The sequence below is a fragment of the Palaemon carinicauda genome, chromosome 23 (genome assembly GCF_036898095.1).
Source record: "Palaemon carinicauda isolate YSFRI2023 chromosome 23, ASM3689809v2, whole genome shotgun sequence".
Taxonomy (NCBI): Eukaryota; Metazoa; Arthropoda; class Malacostraca; order Decapoda; family Palaemonidae; genus Palaemon; species Palaemon carinicauda.
Genome location: NC_090747.1, coordinates 82,785,209 through 82,800,374, shown reverse-complemented (window position 1 = coordinate 82,800,374; position 15,166 = coordinate 82,785,209). Strand labels below are relative to the sequence as shown.

The window sequence follows — 15,166 nt, the reverse complement described above, 5'->3', positions numbered from 1 at the left end:
GGGACCGTTGCCTTCCCTTCCTACAGAGGGGGTAGTTCAGTGTTTATGGACTATGTCCTCTCTCCGGGTGTCCCGGTGGTTTTGTCTCTGTCTAGACTGGTTGGCCACCGGTCAACAGAGTAGGAATCCCGGTGCACCCTTTTTTATAAATGTTCACCTATCACACTTTTATTTATGTTATACGAAAACCTCCGGGTTCTGTTGGTGGTTCTTATCTACGGTTCCGCCCTCCTTATTTTATAACATTTACTATGATTATATATGACAGATCACTACCCCGGAGTTCCTATATGTATTAGTTTATGGATGTAATTTTATATATCCCGGTCCGGGGCTTAACCTCGCTCCGGGAAGTCAGACACCATGTGTGTTAATTCTTTGTTGCATCCTTCTTTATGATCCCGGCTCGTCCGGAATGAATAGTTATACTCTAGTCTTAAGTTAGACTGATGTTTAGGCCCGGGTCCTCCGGACTCGCCCCTACTTAAGAGTATTATAGTTAAGCTCTAGTCTTAAGTTAGACTCATGTTTAGGCCCGGGTCCTCCGGACCCGCCCCTACTTAAGAGAATTACAGTTTATCATATACTATTCTTATTACAGATGGTTCATTGCCAGACGACGGCCTGTGCGGCAGTTCTTCACCAGCCTTGTGGCCATACGGTGTGTAGGTCTCACGCCCTCTGCGGAGTACAACTGGAAGATATCGTAGTCTGGCATCCTGATAATTGTATGGTCTGTTTTGACCTCATTACCACCCTTGGATCTGATTCGGTGAGTCCCGTTGGCTATGTTGACTTTTCTAATTATTCTTACTTTTATTTGGTATACATACACTATTTAGTAAGATTTCTATGGTCTTTAAAGGACCTCCTGGACTCTTCCTTTCTTTAATTCCCACTATTATTTCAGGCATCCCCGGAGCAGAAGACTGCGGCTCGGGTCACCCTGAAAGTGTGGGTTGGGGGATTTGCCCGAAATGTGAAATCAAAGCAGCCTTACGTCCTCTCTGAAGACTACTGTGCAATGATTTATCCTAATGCTAAGTCTTCAGCCGCTGTGGCTAGAGCTGTTGCGGCACCCATCATTGCCGACATTGATGCCACTATTTCTGGATTCATCGATCAGGATCAAGATCAAGATACGTCTGATGCCCCCAGAGGTCTGGAAGACAATGTTGCCTCCTTGAACTTGGATGTGGAACCCATGTTGTTAGATGATCCGGATGCAGGTAGGGTGGTAAGTGAGGCAGGTGTTACCGGCGCTGAGATTCCTATCCCCAGCCCCGCTCTTTCTTCTTCATCTGATCTCTCTTCTTTTCATGGTTTTTCTGGGGACCGCGATTCGTCTCACCGATCACACCCGGTTCCCCCCAAAGATAAATCTAAATCTAGAACTTTGCCAAAAGCTCGTAAGCCCCACAAGGCTTCCCATGGTTCTAAAACGAAAGCAAACCCATCATCTAAGGCTTCCGGCTCCTCCTCTAAGTCTCACGACCCGGGAGTACAATCCGCCACTTCTGCTCCTAACCCGGGCCTTTCCGAATCAGCCATGCTTCGCATTGTGTCAGAGATGCAATCTAAGATTGTGTCAGAAATGCAGGCCAAGATGGACACGATGTTTTCTAACATTGGTCAGAGACTTGGGGCATTAGAGCAAGGTGCTCCGGAGCAAGTTCAAAGCTCTCTCATCCCGGATGCCTCTAAGCTTCCTCCGTTTACCAAGAATAACCCTTGGCGCATGGCTCTTCATTCCCCGTTCTCAGACGGGATGTTAACGTTGGAAGGTCTTGGTACTCGTCCACTAGAGGACTTTGAATTCTTTCCTCCTGGTCTCGCATTTCCGTTTCATGGTTATGCCAGGCTTACCGAGGAAGCTCTGGTTCGGCTGGATAAGGTCCCTAAAGAGACCGTCATTTTCCCAAAGGAACAAGCCCAATCTGTTTGGGCTAGGTTTCTAAATGACATAGGTTGCACCAATACCATGTTGACGCCTCATAAGAGTTCATTTACAATGTTCCTAATGGACAAGAATACCGTGACTCCATGCGTCACTAAGATTGCAGAGCTTGCCTTTCAATACGCTCTGGAGGAGAAGCCCTTGCCTCCCATCCGAGAGGTAGATCCGATCTCCCTCCTTCTTCCTTCAGATAATGAGTGTTGGGACAATGTCCATACCACCTTTACTTCCAGCAAGCTGACAGCGGACTGTGCGTCAGTAATATTTTAGTGAACGGCTTCCCCGTCTCCCGGAATCCCTTATTAAACAGGAGTATGATTCCCGCCTACGTGTTGGTCGAACCTTGAACTTGGCCACTTCTACGGAGTCGATAGCCTTAACTTATGATACTGAGAGTATCTTTAAGTCTCTCAATAAGGCTACTTTGCAGTCTTTGTACTTTGACCTATATGACTTTGCTCTTGCTAAACGTAGATGCCGCAAACACGTCCTGGCTGAGGCGACTATTAGGCACGAACCGAATAAACTTATCCGGTCCTCTTGTTGGGGTCCAAATCTTTTCCCTGAGGATCTTGTGAAGGAAGTCTTGACAGAAGCTACAAGAGTTAATCAGAGCCTTAAAGCTCGTTGGGGTTTGACTCCTAAGCGGAAATATGATCCCGCAAGTTACCAAGCCCGTGGTAGGAAGAAGCTCCGCCCGTATACCTCCACTCAGTTCCGGCAACAGCAAAGTAGCTCGTCCGTTTTCCGGCAGCCTCTCCCACCATCTCCTGCTGTTCCTGCACAGCCTTCCACCTCTCAGGCTCCTTCCTCGGACGACTACGTCACCGTTCTGTTCCCTAAGAGCCAGCTTCCCGGTGCCTCCACCACCTCTCCAGCCTTTAACCAATCTTATGAAGCTCAAGGCTCTTCCCAGGGTTATAACAGAGGTAGAGGCTACCACCGTGGTTCATACCAGAACAGAGGTAGGGGTAGATTCTTTCGCAAAGGAAAGAACTTCCGAGGTGGACGTGGAGGCAACTCCTCAAGCCAATACTGAGGTGCAGCGGGTAGGGGGGAGGCTTTATGCCTTCCGCAACAAATGGAGGTTCAGTCCCTGGGCTTTCAGTATCATCTCCAAGGGACTGGGGTGGAGTTGGATTCAAGGACCTCCTCCACCGAACAGATTTCATCAGCATTCCACTCCGGACCTAGTCGAGTTTGTCCAGGACCTGTTACAAAAGAACGCCATACAAGAAACGAAACACCTGAAGTTTCAGGGTCGGCTGTTCAGTGTCCCGAAGAAGGATTCGGACAAGAGAAGAGTGATTCTAGACCTATCCCTTCTCAACTTGTCCATTCAATGCGACAAGTTTCGAATGCTTACCGTCTCGCAGTTGCGGACCTTACTTCCCCGTGGGGCCGTCACCACCTCTATCGATCTTACAGACGCCTATTATCACGTTCTGATAGCGAGACACTTCCGTCCGTATCTAGGCTTCCGCCTAGGAAACAAAAATTACTCCTTCAAGGTGATGCCTTTCGGGCTCAACATCGCCCCAAGGATCTTCACAAAGTTAGCAGAAGTTGCTGTTCAGGAACTCAGAAATCAAGGTATTCAAGTAGTAGCCTATCTGGACGACTGGCTCATTTGGTCAGACACCTCCCAAAATTGCCTAAAAGCCACTCACAAAGTCATCCAATACCTTCAATCTCTAGGCTTTCAGATCAACTTCAAGAAGTCCCGTCTTCTTCCGAAATCAAAGTTCCAATGGCTCGGCCTGCAATGGGATCTTATATCTCACACTCTGTGTCTTCCCAAACCCAAGAGGTTAGAGATTGCAATGAACACCAAACGCTTTCTCAAAGACAAAGTGAGTTCCAGACGGCTCCAAGAGAGGATCCTAGGGTCCCTTCAATTTGCTTCAGTGACGGATCTACTTCTGAAAGCGAAGTTGAAAGATATCAATCGTGTCTGGCGTTCGAGGGCGAATCGGAAGCTCCGGGACAGGAAAGTCCGCCTTCCTCCCATTCTCCGGGAAAGACTTCTACCTTGGACAAAGGCCAGCAATCTGTCAAAGTCAGTTCCCCTTCGATTTCCGCCTCCGAAGTTAATCATTCACACGGACGCATCCCTATCAGGTTGGGGAGGCTATTCTCAGCACAGGAAAGTTCAAGGTCTTTGGTCTCCCTTATTCCGCCAATTTCACATCAATGTGCTGGAGGCCATGGCAGTTCTACTAACCCTGAAACGTCTCTCTCCATCCAAGAGACAACACCTTCGTCTGGTTCTCGACAGCGAAGTGGTGGTCCGCTGCCTCAACAGAGGCGGATCAAAATCAGGGCCTCTGAACCATGTTCTAGTAGCCATATTCTCCCTAGCAGCCTCGAACCGTTGGCATCTTTCAGCTGTCCACCTGGCGGGAGTCCGGAACGTAGTTGCAGACGCCCTGTCCCGGACCTCCCCTCTAGAGTCGGAATGGTCACTCGATCAAAAGTCATTCCGGTGGATTCTCTCTCGGGTTCCGGGTCTCCAAGTAGACCTCTTCGCCACGGAGTCCAACCACAAATTGAGAGTATATGTGGCTCCCAATCTAGACCCTCAGGCCTACGCCACAGACGCCATGTCACAGAATTGGGACAACTGGGAAAGGATTTATCTCTTTCCCCTGGTGAATCTTTTACTGAAAGTCCTAGACAAACTGAGATCCTTCAAGGGACGAGTAGCCTTGGTCGCACCCAACTGGCCCAAGAGCAATTGGTACCCTCTCCTGCGAGAGTTGAGACTACATCCTCACCCGATACCCAATCCGGTTCTGTCTCAGATAGTACAAACACGCGTTGTGTACGCTTTCTCAAACATTCAGAGCGCCCTAACTTTATGGACTTCATGAAGTTTGCGGCTATGCATGGTGCCAATATCGATCCTCGAAACACCCTGTTCCTAGAATCAGATAAACGGGATTCCACCATCCGCCAATATGATTCTGCAGTTAAAAAGTTGGCTAAATTTCTGATAGACTCAGACGTGCACTGTATGAACTTGAACCTTACAGTCACTTTCTTTAGAACTTTATTAGAATCAGGTCTGGCAGCCAATACTATCACCACTATTAAATCTGCTTTGAAAAAGATCTTCCTAGTGGGTTTTAACATAGACTTAACCGACTCTTTGTTAGCTTCAATTCCGAAAGCCTGTGCCAGACTGAAACCGGTTACTCGTCTTACCCCGGTTACCTGGTTCCTTAATGATGTGCTCAAATTGGCTTCTGATACCATTAACAGTTCTTGTGATTATATTCCCCTTCTCAGGAAAACACTTTTCCTTGTGAGTTTGGCTTCCGGGGCAAGAATTTCTGAACTGGCAGCTTTGTCAAGAGACCCGGGTCATATTGAGTTCCTTCCTTCGGGAGAGGTCCTTCTTTCACCTAACAAATTCTTTTTAGCTAAGAACGAAGACCCTCAGAACAGATGGTCCTCCTGGAAAATTGTTCCCCTCACGCAAGATCCGTCTCTGTGCCCTGTTACTGCTCTTAAGTCTTATTTATCCCGGACCTCCTCTAACTCCTCCGGGCCTCTATTCATTAGAGAACAAGGCGGTACCATTACCATTAAAGGGATCAGGCAACAAATTTTGTATTTTATTAAACAAGCTAACCCTGACTCTTTTCCTCTTGCACATGATATTAGAGCAGTTGCTACTTCGGTGAACTTTTTTCACCACATGAATTTTACGGATCTTTCTAGGTACACAGGGTGGAAGTCACCGTCAGTGTTCAAGAAACACTATCTTAAACATTTGGAAGCCCTTAAATTTCCTACGGTAGCTGCAGGGAGCGTAGTTCCCCCCAGGTAACTCACATGTTAATTCCTTGTCATTTTATCTCTCCCCCTTACCTGCCTCATTTATACCCTATTTGTATTCGTTGGTTTTGCACCTGGTTACTATTCCTATATTTGTTAATTTTATGACTCCTGAGTATCTGTATATATCATCAATCACGGCATTATTATACCTTACCTTTTTTGTCAATTGTTCTACCAAGTGGATTTATGTTCTTTTTAAGGTACCTTTATAGTTGTTTTTGGCACTCAACTCTGATTAAAGTAACTTGTGTTTCCCTTGTGTTTATGTTTTTTCCTTTATTTTTCAAGTTTGGTGACATTTCTCTTGTATGTATTCACTGGCCGGCGGATTTTGACGTAGGAAAAATCTATTTCTGGGCGAGGGACCTGTGCCGCCCAGTGAACCCTCCCAGCTCCTCTCCCTTGGAGTCCCCAAACTTTGGGTGCTAAGGAGTTGGGTTCTGAGCGGATGCAGAGTTGGTGGTGCCGAGTGAGGTTGAACGGCTCTCCTCTATTGGGGGTCTTTGTCGTGGATGAATCTAAATGGTGCGGGACCTCTGGATTATACGCCCAATTCCATACCGACACCAATAGGTGAGCGAGCTAGTCAACCTAGCACTCCTTTACATTTTTTCTCTGGTATATTTAGCAGTAAATTACCTAAGAATAAGTGCTAATAGGAGCTTATTCACTGGCCGGCACAGGTTCAAGCCCAGAAATAGATTTTTCCTACGTCAAAATCCCTTTTTATGGACACTAACAGTCGTCCACACACTGCCAACTGTCTTTTGCAGCCCACTACCACAGCTCTGTGGTCAACAATCCACTGGGTGGCAATTTGCCACAACTGCCTCGCTGATAGTTATAATAATAATCATCATCATCATCATCAATCAAGATACACAGGCCTAGGTCATCAACAGTTGAGCAATCGAATAGCGAAGTCTAAATACAATCCTATACAGGCCTGGTCAGCAACAATAATCCACTTTCAAAAAATTGAGTCACTCCAAAGGAGGAATCACGGCCTGCCAAAATAAAAAAAGAAAAACACTTATGAACACTCCTAGCTAACTAAACTATCGCACTATAATCAAAGATAAATAATAGATTGTTCCTATCATTCACAATCACGACAAGCAAAGATAAACAAAACTGTACTTACTTTTGAAATATATAAAAACTTCCACGCTGGTCGAAAAATGATATAAAATATAATCCAGCATTCACAACAGCCTCTAGCTGCAGTCAAAATCAAAATAAGCATTCACCCAAGACATTCACCACTGTCGTAACCTAACTAAAAACATAAACAAACAATCTCATTTGTACCAACAGTCTTTCTCACAACAAACAATCGATACACTAACTACCCATCTCTCTCTCTCTCTCTCTCTCTCTCTCTCTCTCTCTCTCTCTCTCTCTCTCTCTCTCTCTCTCTCTCTCAGGATTTGGCAAACAAAAAATAAATAAAAAATTAATCCTCCACAGAAGCATTGGTAAGATAAGGGACTTATACATTTATACACCTCACTTTTAAATTCAACCACTTACAGTAGTAATCATTATTCTTAACATTTTCAGAATTGAAGATCATTAGATTTTTTAAAATCCCTTTTGATAAATAGTGATGATTGGATCCATATCTTCCATATCTTCAAAATAATTTGTTCTAAAGGCAAAAGAGCTTATTTATCTTTTTTACCATTTTTTTACGTTGTTGGCAACAAAGGGATTTTTCAATATTAAACTTACCCGATAATCATGTAGCTGTCAACTCTGTTGCCCGACAGAATTCTATGGAGGGATACGCCAGCTATCACAATACTAGAAGGGGGTGTTCTTACCAGCGCCACCTGTGGCCAGGTACTCAAGTACTTCTTGTTGACACCTCCTCAATTATTCCTCTGTCGTGCTTCTGACAAGACGTTCTGGGATACGCTTATGTTCTTGGAGTATTTTCACGACTTTGGTGAAGTATTTCTCTTTGATTTCGGCTGTCGCTTTACTGGAAACTTCTATTTTAGCTTAGTTAGCTTTTGGAATTAATTTGATTAATTTTGGTGACGAAGAGAGTATGAACTCTCGTTCACCTTTCAATGGCCGACCCTTCCCTTAGACGGAAGTGTTGGTGTCTAAGAGAGTATAGACTCTCTTTCTTAATTTTGCTTAACAAAAGTTATAGATTTATTTTATATCTCTCCGCCTCTTATAGGCCTCTTCGATTAACTTCCTTTTATTATAAACTTATTAAAATTAATTTTTATATTTGTTTATATTCGACCTTCCTAATAGTAGGCGGTCTTTTCTTGGTACCGAAGTTAATTATCGTGAGCCCGTCATTTCGGTTTTACCTGTTAACATATTATGCTATTTTAAGGTCTTTGAAAGAATTTCTTTGATAGTCTCGTACTTTTTCAAAGTTGAACTAACGTTTTGTTTGTCTCGGCAGTTGTTGACGTTCAGAACGTTTCAACTTGCACTCTATCGTTACGATAGAGAAAGAATGTTCACGGTTTCACATTGCAGTAAGAGTAACCGTGTCTAGCGTTTTGTTCATTCTTTCTTAACTTAATGGTTTTGTTCCTAATAAGGAACTTTTCTTTTTGGGAAATATTTCAGTTTTTTCCTTTAACAATAATATGTTTTAACGATATATATGATTGGGCTCTTCTCTCAGGTTCTAAGTCAAGAGAGAGAGAGAGAGAGAGATAGAGACGGAGGGAGAAAGAGGATAAACGTTTCCCTCAAGCCTGCCAGGCGTACGAGTAACGTCGTTATCGTTTTGCTCTTATCCCTAGTCTCTTTAGGGGAAGAAACTAAACGTTTCTAGAGTGATCTAGTGTTTAGTCTCTTTCCAGCCACTGAATTTTCTTTCATTAGATTTTTCTGTTACATTGTAATTCTGTTTTCGCAATTACTAACTTTTGAGAAGGATAGAATTGCGTGTTTCAGGTACAAACCACTTAAAGTTTCGAGTTCAGTGAAATAAGTGCAAACAGAAATCAAAGTGATAAGTGATTAGTGCAAAGTATGTCAGTGTTATGCGTGAGGGTACTTTTGTGCGCGCCAGTCGTCCTCCCAGTCCGGGACCTCTTGCAAGCTCCCAAGCCCAGGGGAGAAGCAATGTCGAAGGGCAAAAGGGTTCGGCAGGCCTTGATCGGCGCACAGAAGTATCCTCGGTGGTTGTGGGCGTGTCTTACCGAGACCGTCACTCCCACCCGCAGACGATTGAGCCCTTATTTTGCTCGTCTGCAGAAGAGATTTAGAGGAGAAAATAAAGGCAGAGTTACGCTGGTCTCAGGTCTCAAGACCTCTTAAACGTAAAGTCCAGACCTATGCCAGACGTACGAAGTAAAGTTCAACAACCCGGATGCAGTCATTGGGTTAGCTCTGACTCTCCTCAGTCATCAGTTTGTCGGGCTGAGAGTGCGCCTACACTCCCCCCCCCTATGCTCGCTCCGCCTGATCGCAGTACCACCTGCCAGGCGTACGATGTTGTGGACTCTGATGCGTGAGTGTCGTGCTGAGAGTGTTGCACCTCCTCCTCCTCCTGCACCGGTGGTGCACCAACCGCCTGCACCCGTTCAGCCTGTGCTGCACCCGCCTGCACCGGTGGTGCACCAACCGGCTGCACCCGTTCAGCCTGTGCTGCACCAGCCTGCACTCGCTGCACCCAGTCGCAACACCATCTGCCAGGCGTACGATGTTGTGGACTCTACTACAGTCCATGCAAGCACAGCTTTCGGACCTGTTGCGTGAGTGTTGGGCTGAGAGTGTTGCACCTCCACCTGCACCCTTTCAGCCTGTGCTCAACCCGCCTGCACTCGCTGCACCCAGTCGCAGCACCATCTGCCAGGCGTACGATGTTGTGGACTCTACTACAGTCCATGCAAGCACAGCTTTCGGACCTGTTGTGTGAGTGTCGGGCTGAGAGTGTTGCACCTCCCCTGCACCCGTTCAGCCTGTGCTCAACCCGCCTGCACTCGCTGCACCCAGTCGCAGCACCATCTGCCAGGCGTACGATGTTGAACCTCTTTCTGTGTTCGCTGTTCCCAGTGTTGTTCAGCCTCAGCCTTCTTTAAGGCAACCTTCGGTTTGGGATCAGGAGGATTACCCCACTCTTCCTCCTCCTCCCCTGGCTGCTCCACCGGTGGTGCAACTCTCGGTGGAGGTACAACCTCTTCCACCTGTGAGTCAGTCTCCTCAGCTGCTGCACCGAGCTCAACCCGTGCACCCTGATCCTGCGCCTCAGACACCTCTGCTTGCGGGAACTTTACCTTGTTCTGCGCAACCTCGGTCTCTTCACGCTCCACTCATACCACAGGAACAGGAACTTTCTGCACCTTCCACTGTTGTTGTTCCAGCTCGTTCTGACTCTGCTGTTCAGCATACCTTACCTCCATTTTCAAACCATGGCAAAAATATGAATCATAAGTTATGAATGTAAGGTAAACATTATGTTGATTTTTTAAACCCCATGCAAGCATGCATAAAGCACTCTAGCACTGGTCATGGAATTTCTGAGGAATGTTAAACGCCATGCACACGCTCTGCTTTCCTTACAGCAGGCTCTGCTTACAGCAGGCTCTGCTTACAGCAGGCTCTGCTTACTACATGCTCAGCATTCAGCATGCTCTGCATTCAGCATGCTCTGCATACAACACATGCTCTACATACAGCATGCTCTGCATACAGCATACTCTGCATTCATCATGCTCTGCATACCTTACCGCATGCTTCTCAACATATCTTGGGTTGTTGCCAACTCACTAGACTGTCAAGCAATTTCATAACGTTGCCTTCTAGTCTGCTGCTTTTGCACCAGTGAACCCTCACTCAGAGAACTTAGCTTTTCTAGGATAAGGTCCCTGTAGATGAGAAAGTTCTTTTCTCCCTCCTTCTGATATTCCCTTGAGGACTCTGTCATTTGGAGGGAGCCTTTAGCTGCATAACCTCTTATGGACTTTTATTTAAGCATAACATGCTTACAGGGAAGGTAATGGTTCCACTTCAGCCGCTAATCCCGTCTGTTACCACACCTGCTCCCATAGACCTTGAGCTGTGTTGCATGACATGCAGTCCAAGCTTAGTCCTTGTTAGAGGATTTTTGTTTACGAAGTCAATGAGTCACGGGGAAGACGTTCAACAACCAACAGAAGGGACTTGTTGTGACGCAGTGCGGCAACCTCAGCAACCCGTTAAGGAGTTGTCTGTACGACCCAGATAGTCTAGACAGATTCGGATTGTCACTGTACTTCCTCGCTTGCCCATGATTGTCAGTTTACAGACTGTGCAGCAGTATCATGATCTTGTGTCCGGCTCCGTCAGACGACTGGCTTTTAAGAGCTCCCACAAGTCGTCGCTGTCTGGAGATTTTCAAATGGACTATGGATCTGACCAAGGAACTGGGCCTCCTGGTCAATTTTGAGGAGTCTCAGCTCGTTCCATCCCAGACCATTGTTTCCTTGGGTATGGATCTTCAGAGTCGAGCTTTTCGGACTTGTCCGTCGGCCCCAAGGATCTTCCAAGCCCTAGAATGCATCCAGAGCATGCTGAGAAGGAACCGATGCTTAGTCAGGCAGGGGATGAGTCTAACAGGGACACTTTCATCGCTGGCCCTGTTCATCGAGTTAGGGAGACTCCACCTCCGCCCCCTTCAGTATCATCTAGCTGCTCACTGGATAAAGGACATGACGCTAGAGACGGGCTCAGTTCCTGTTTCCGAAGAGATGAGGTCTACTCTAACGTGGTGGAAGAACAGCATTCTTCTCAAGGAAGGTCTACCTTTGGCTGTTCAGACCCCCGACCACCGTCTCTTCTCGGACGCATCGGACACGGGCTGGGGTGCGACACTGGACGGACAGGAATGCTCGGGAACATGGAATCAGGAGCAAAGGACACTTCACATCTATTGCAAGGAGTTGTTGGCAGTTCATCTGGCCTTGATAAACTTCAAGTCCCTCCAGCTTAACAAGGTGGTGGAGGTGAACTCCGACTACACCACAGCCTTGGCTTACATCTCCAAGCAGAGAGGGACTCATTCGAGGAAGTTGTTCAAGATCGCAAGGGACCTCCTCATTTGGTCAAAGATCGAAAGCTCACGCTGGTAACGAAGCTCATTCAGGGCGATATGAATGTCATGGCAGATCGCCTCAGCCGTAAGGGTCAGGTCTTCCCCACAGAGTGGACCCTTCACAAGAATGTTTGCAGCAGACTTTGGGCCCTGTGGGGTCTGCCAACCATAGTTCTATTCGCTACCTCGATGACCAAGAAGCTCCTCTTGTATTGTTCTCCGATTCCAGACCCAGCAGCAGTTCGCGTGGATGCCTTTCTGCTGGATTGGTCCCATCTCAACCTGTATGCATTCCCGCCGTTCAAGATTGTCAACAGGGTACTTCAGAAGTTCGCCTCTCACAAAGGGACACGGTTGACGTTGGTTGCTCCCCTCTGACCCGCGAGAGAAGGGTTCACCGAGGTACTGCAATGGCTGGTCGACGTTCCCAGGACTCTTCCTCCTAGAGTGGACCTTCTGCGTCAACCTCACGTAAAGAAGGTACACCCAAACCTCCACGCTCTTCGTCTGACTGCCTTCAGACTATCGAAAGTCTCTCAAGAACTAGAGGCTTTTCGAAGGAGGCAGCCAGAACGATTGCCAGAGCAAGGACGACATCCACTCTCAGAGTCTATCAGTCTTAATGGGAAGTCTTCCGAAGCTGGTGCAAGGCCAATGCAGTTTTCCTCAACCAGTACCACTGTAACCCAGATTGCTGACTTCCTGTTACATCTAAGGAACGTAAAATCCCTATCAGCTCCTACGATCAAGGGTTACAGAAGTATGTTGGCAGCGGTTTTCCGCCACAGAGGCTTGGATCTTTCCTCCAACAAAGATCTACAGGACCTCCTTAGGTCTTTTGAGACCTCAAAGGAACGTCGGTTGTCCACTCCAGGCTGGAATCTAGACGTGGTCCTAAGGTTCCTAATGTCATCAGGATTTGAACCGTTCCAATCAGCCTCTTTTAAGGACCTCACATTAGAAACTCTTTTCCTCGTGTGCTTAGCAACAGGTAAAAGAGTAAGTGAGATCCACGCCTTCAGCAGGAACATAGGTTTCACATCTGAAACGGCTACATGTTCCTTGCGGCTCGGTTTTTTTGGCTAAAACGAGCTTCCTTCCCGTCCTTGCCCTAAGTCGTTCGAGATCCCAAGCCTGTCCAACATGGTGGGGAACGAACTAGAGAGAGTACTTTGCCCTGTTAGAGCTCTTAAGTACTATTTAAGAAGGTCAAAACCATTACGAGGACAATCAGAAGCCTTATGGTGTGCTATCAAGAAGCCTTCTCTACCAATGTCTAAGAACTCAGTTTCTTACTACATCAGGCTTCTGATTAGAGAAGCAAATTCTCATCTGAAGGAAGAAGACCTTGCTTTGCTGAAGGTAAGGACACATGAAGTGAGAGCTGTGGCTACTTCAGTGGCCTTCAAACAGAACCGTTCTCTGCAGAGTGTTATGGATGCAACCTATTGGAGAAGCAAGTCAGTGTTCGCATCATTCTATCTCAAAGATGTCCAGTCTCTTTACGAGTACTGCTACACCCTGGGTCCATTCGTAGCAACGAATGCAGTAGTAGGCGAGGGCTCAGCCACTACATTCCCATAATTCCATAACTTTTTAACCTTTCTCTTGAATACTTTTTATGGGTTGTTCGGTCGGCTAAGAAGCCTTCCACATCCTTGTTGATTTGGCGGGTGGTCAATTCTTTCTTGAGAAGCGCCGAGGTTAAAGGTTGTGATGAGGTCCTTTAGTATGGGTTGCAGCCCTGTATACTTTAGCACCTTTGGGTTGATTCAGCCTCCAAGAGGAACGCTGCGCTCAGTAAGGAAGACGAACTTAAAAAAGAGACAGAGTAACGGTTCAATTCGACTTCCTTACCAGGTACTTATTATTTCATTGTTATTTGAGATAACTGTTATATGAAATATGGGATACTTAGCTATCCTTTAATCTTGTACACTGGTTTTCACCCACCCCCCTGGGTGTGAATCAGCTACATGATTATCGGGTAAGTTTAATATTGAAAAATGTTATTTTCATTAGTAAAATAAATTTTTGAATATACTTACCCGATAATCATGATTTAATTGACCCTCCCTTCCTCCCCATAGAGAACCAGTGGGACCGAGGAATAATTGAGGAGGTGTCAACAAGAAGTACTTGAGTACCTGGCCACAGGTGGCGCTGGTAAGAACACCCCCTTCTAGTATTGTGATAGCTGGCGTATCCCTCCATAGAATTCTGTCGGGCAACAGAGTTGACAGCTACATGATTATCGGGTAAGTATATTCAAAAATTTATTTTACTAATGAAAATAACATTTTGTTATTGTTGTTGCATTTATTGATTCTTTTTCACTTTGTTATTGATCTAGTTAAGTATTGTACAGTCTTTGCAGGAATCTTATCACAATAATGGACAATGTGAATATGGTACAAGGTCCAGTTCATTGGTCATAGTACATTAGATATACAGTATGATAAGGGTGTTATAATCAATACATTATCTTGTAGATTAGGCTAAGATAAGAATGTCTACTTGATAAATCATAGAGCCCTATCTGTGTATATTGCGTCTGTCTCCGTAGGTAGTGAAGGTAAGGTGTTAGACTCGGTGATATTACTGTATGTTGTTTATGAATTGATTTTATAGCTTTTGAGGATTATGTAAGTGATGTGCTTTGAAGCTGATCATTATAAAAAAAAACATTGTGCTTCAACATGATTTCCTCATCTGAAAGTTCATGGTAGCTTACTGAATTATGAATTATATTATGCATATTTTCTTTACTCTAAACTTAAAAGGGGGCACATATGCTTAGCCTTTTTCGTTCTTAAATGTTAATACTAGTATTATTCTGAAAATTATCATCAATACTTTGCATAGCTATATATGTAAACATACTGTATATATTTGTTGAATTAGAAAGGCTAGTTCACAATGATATTGATGGTTTATGATGTCTTTAGGCAATTTTTGGAAGCATACTGCACTGCAATTTAGATGTCACTGTGACTGAATATTACTCAGATTTAATGTAATGTAATTTTGAAAAATTTTCATATCATCTGTTTTTTTTTTCATCTAAAAATTTATTTTCAAGTACTGTATTGGAATAGGCATGGGTATAATAGGATACTGTATTTATTGCCATTAAATAAGTTTTTGATCTTTTGGTATTTTTTTTTTCAAATTCAATGGCATTTTAATATGATTTCCTTTATAGTTTTGATTATAAAAGCAGCTAAGTGCATCATGGTATACAAGAATAAAACATAATTAGATACTTAACATCTGATAACAGACTGCTTTCAGTATTCTGTTTATAT

The 15,166-nt window shown here is 45.1% G+C and overlaps 1 protein-coding gene across 6 annotated transcripts in view; it reads left to right on the top strand.

Moving 5' to 3' along the window:
- Window positions 1-15,166, top strand: part of LOC137617202 (platelet-activating factor acetylhydrolase-like) — a 154,171-nt gene that overhangs the window by 30,430 nt on the left and 108,575 nt on the right. Inside the window, exon 1 of one of the 6 annotated variants that reach the window (XM_068347110.1) lies at window positions 14,312-14,433. The exons of the other annotated variants lie outside the window; for them this stretch is intronic. The gene's annotated coding sequence lies outside the window, so the exon portion shown is untranslated. Of the gene's footprint in view, window positions 1-14,311; window positions 14,434-15,166 lie in introns of those variants that run through there. 6 annotated transcript variants of the gene reach the window in all.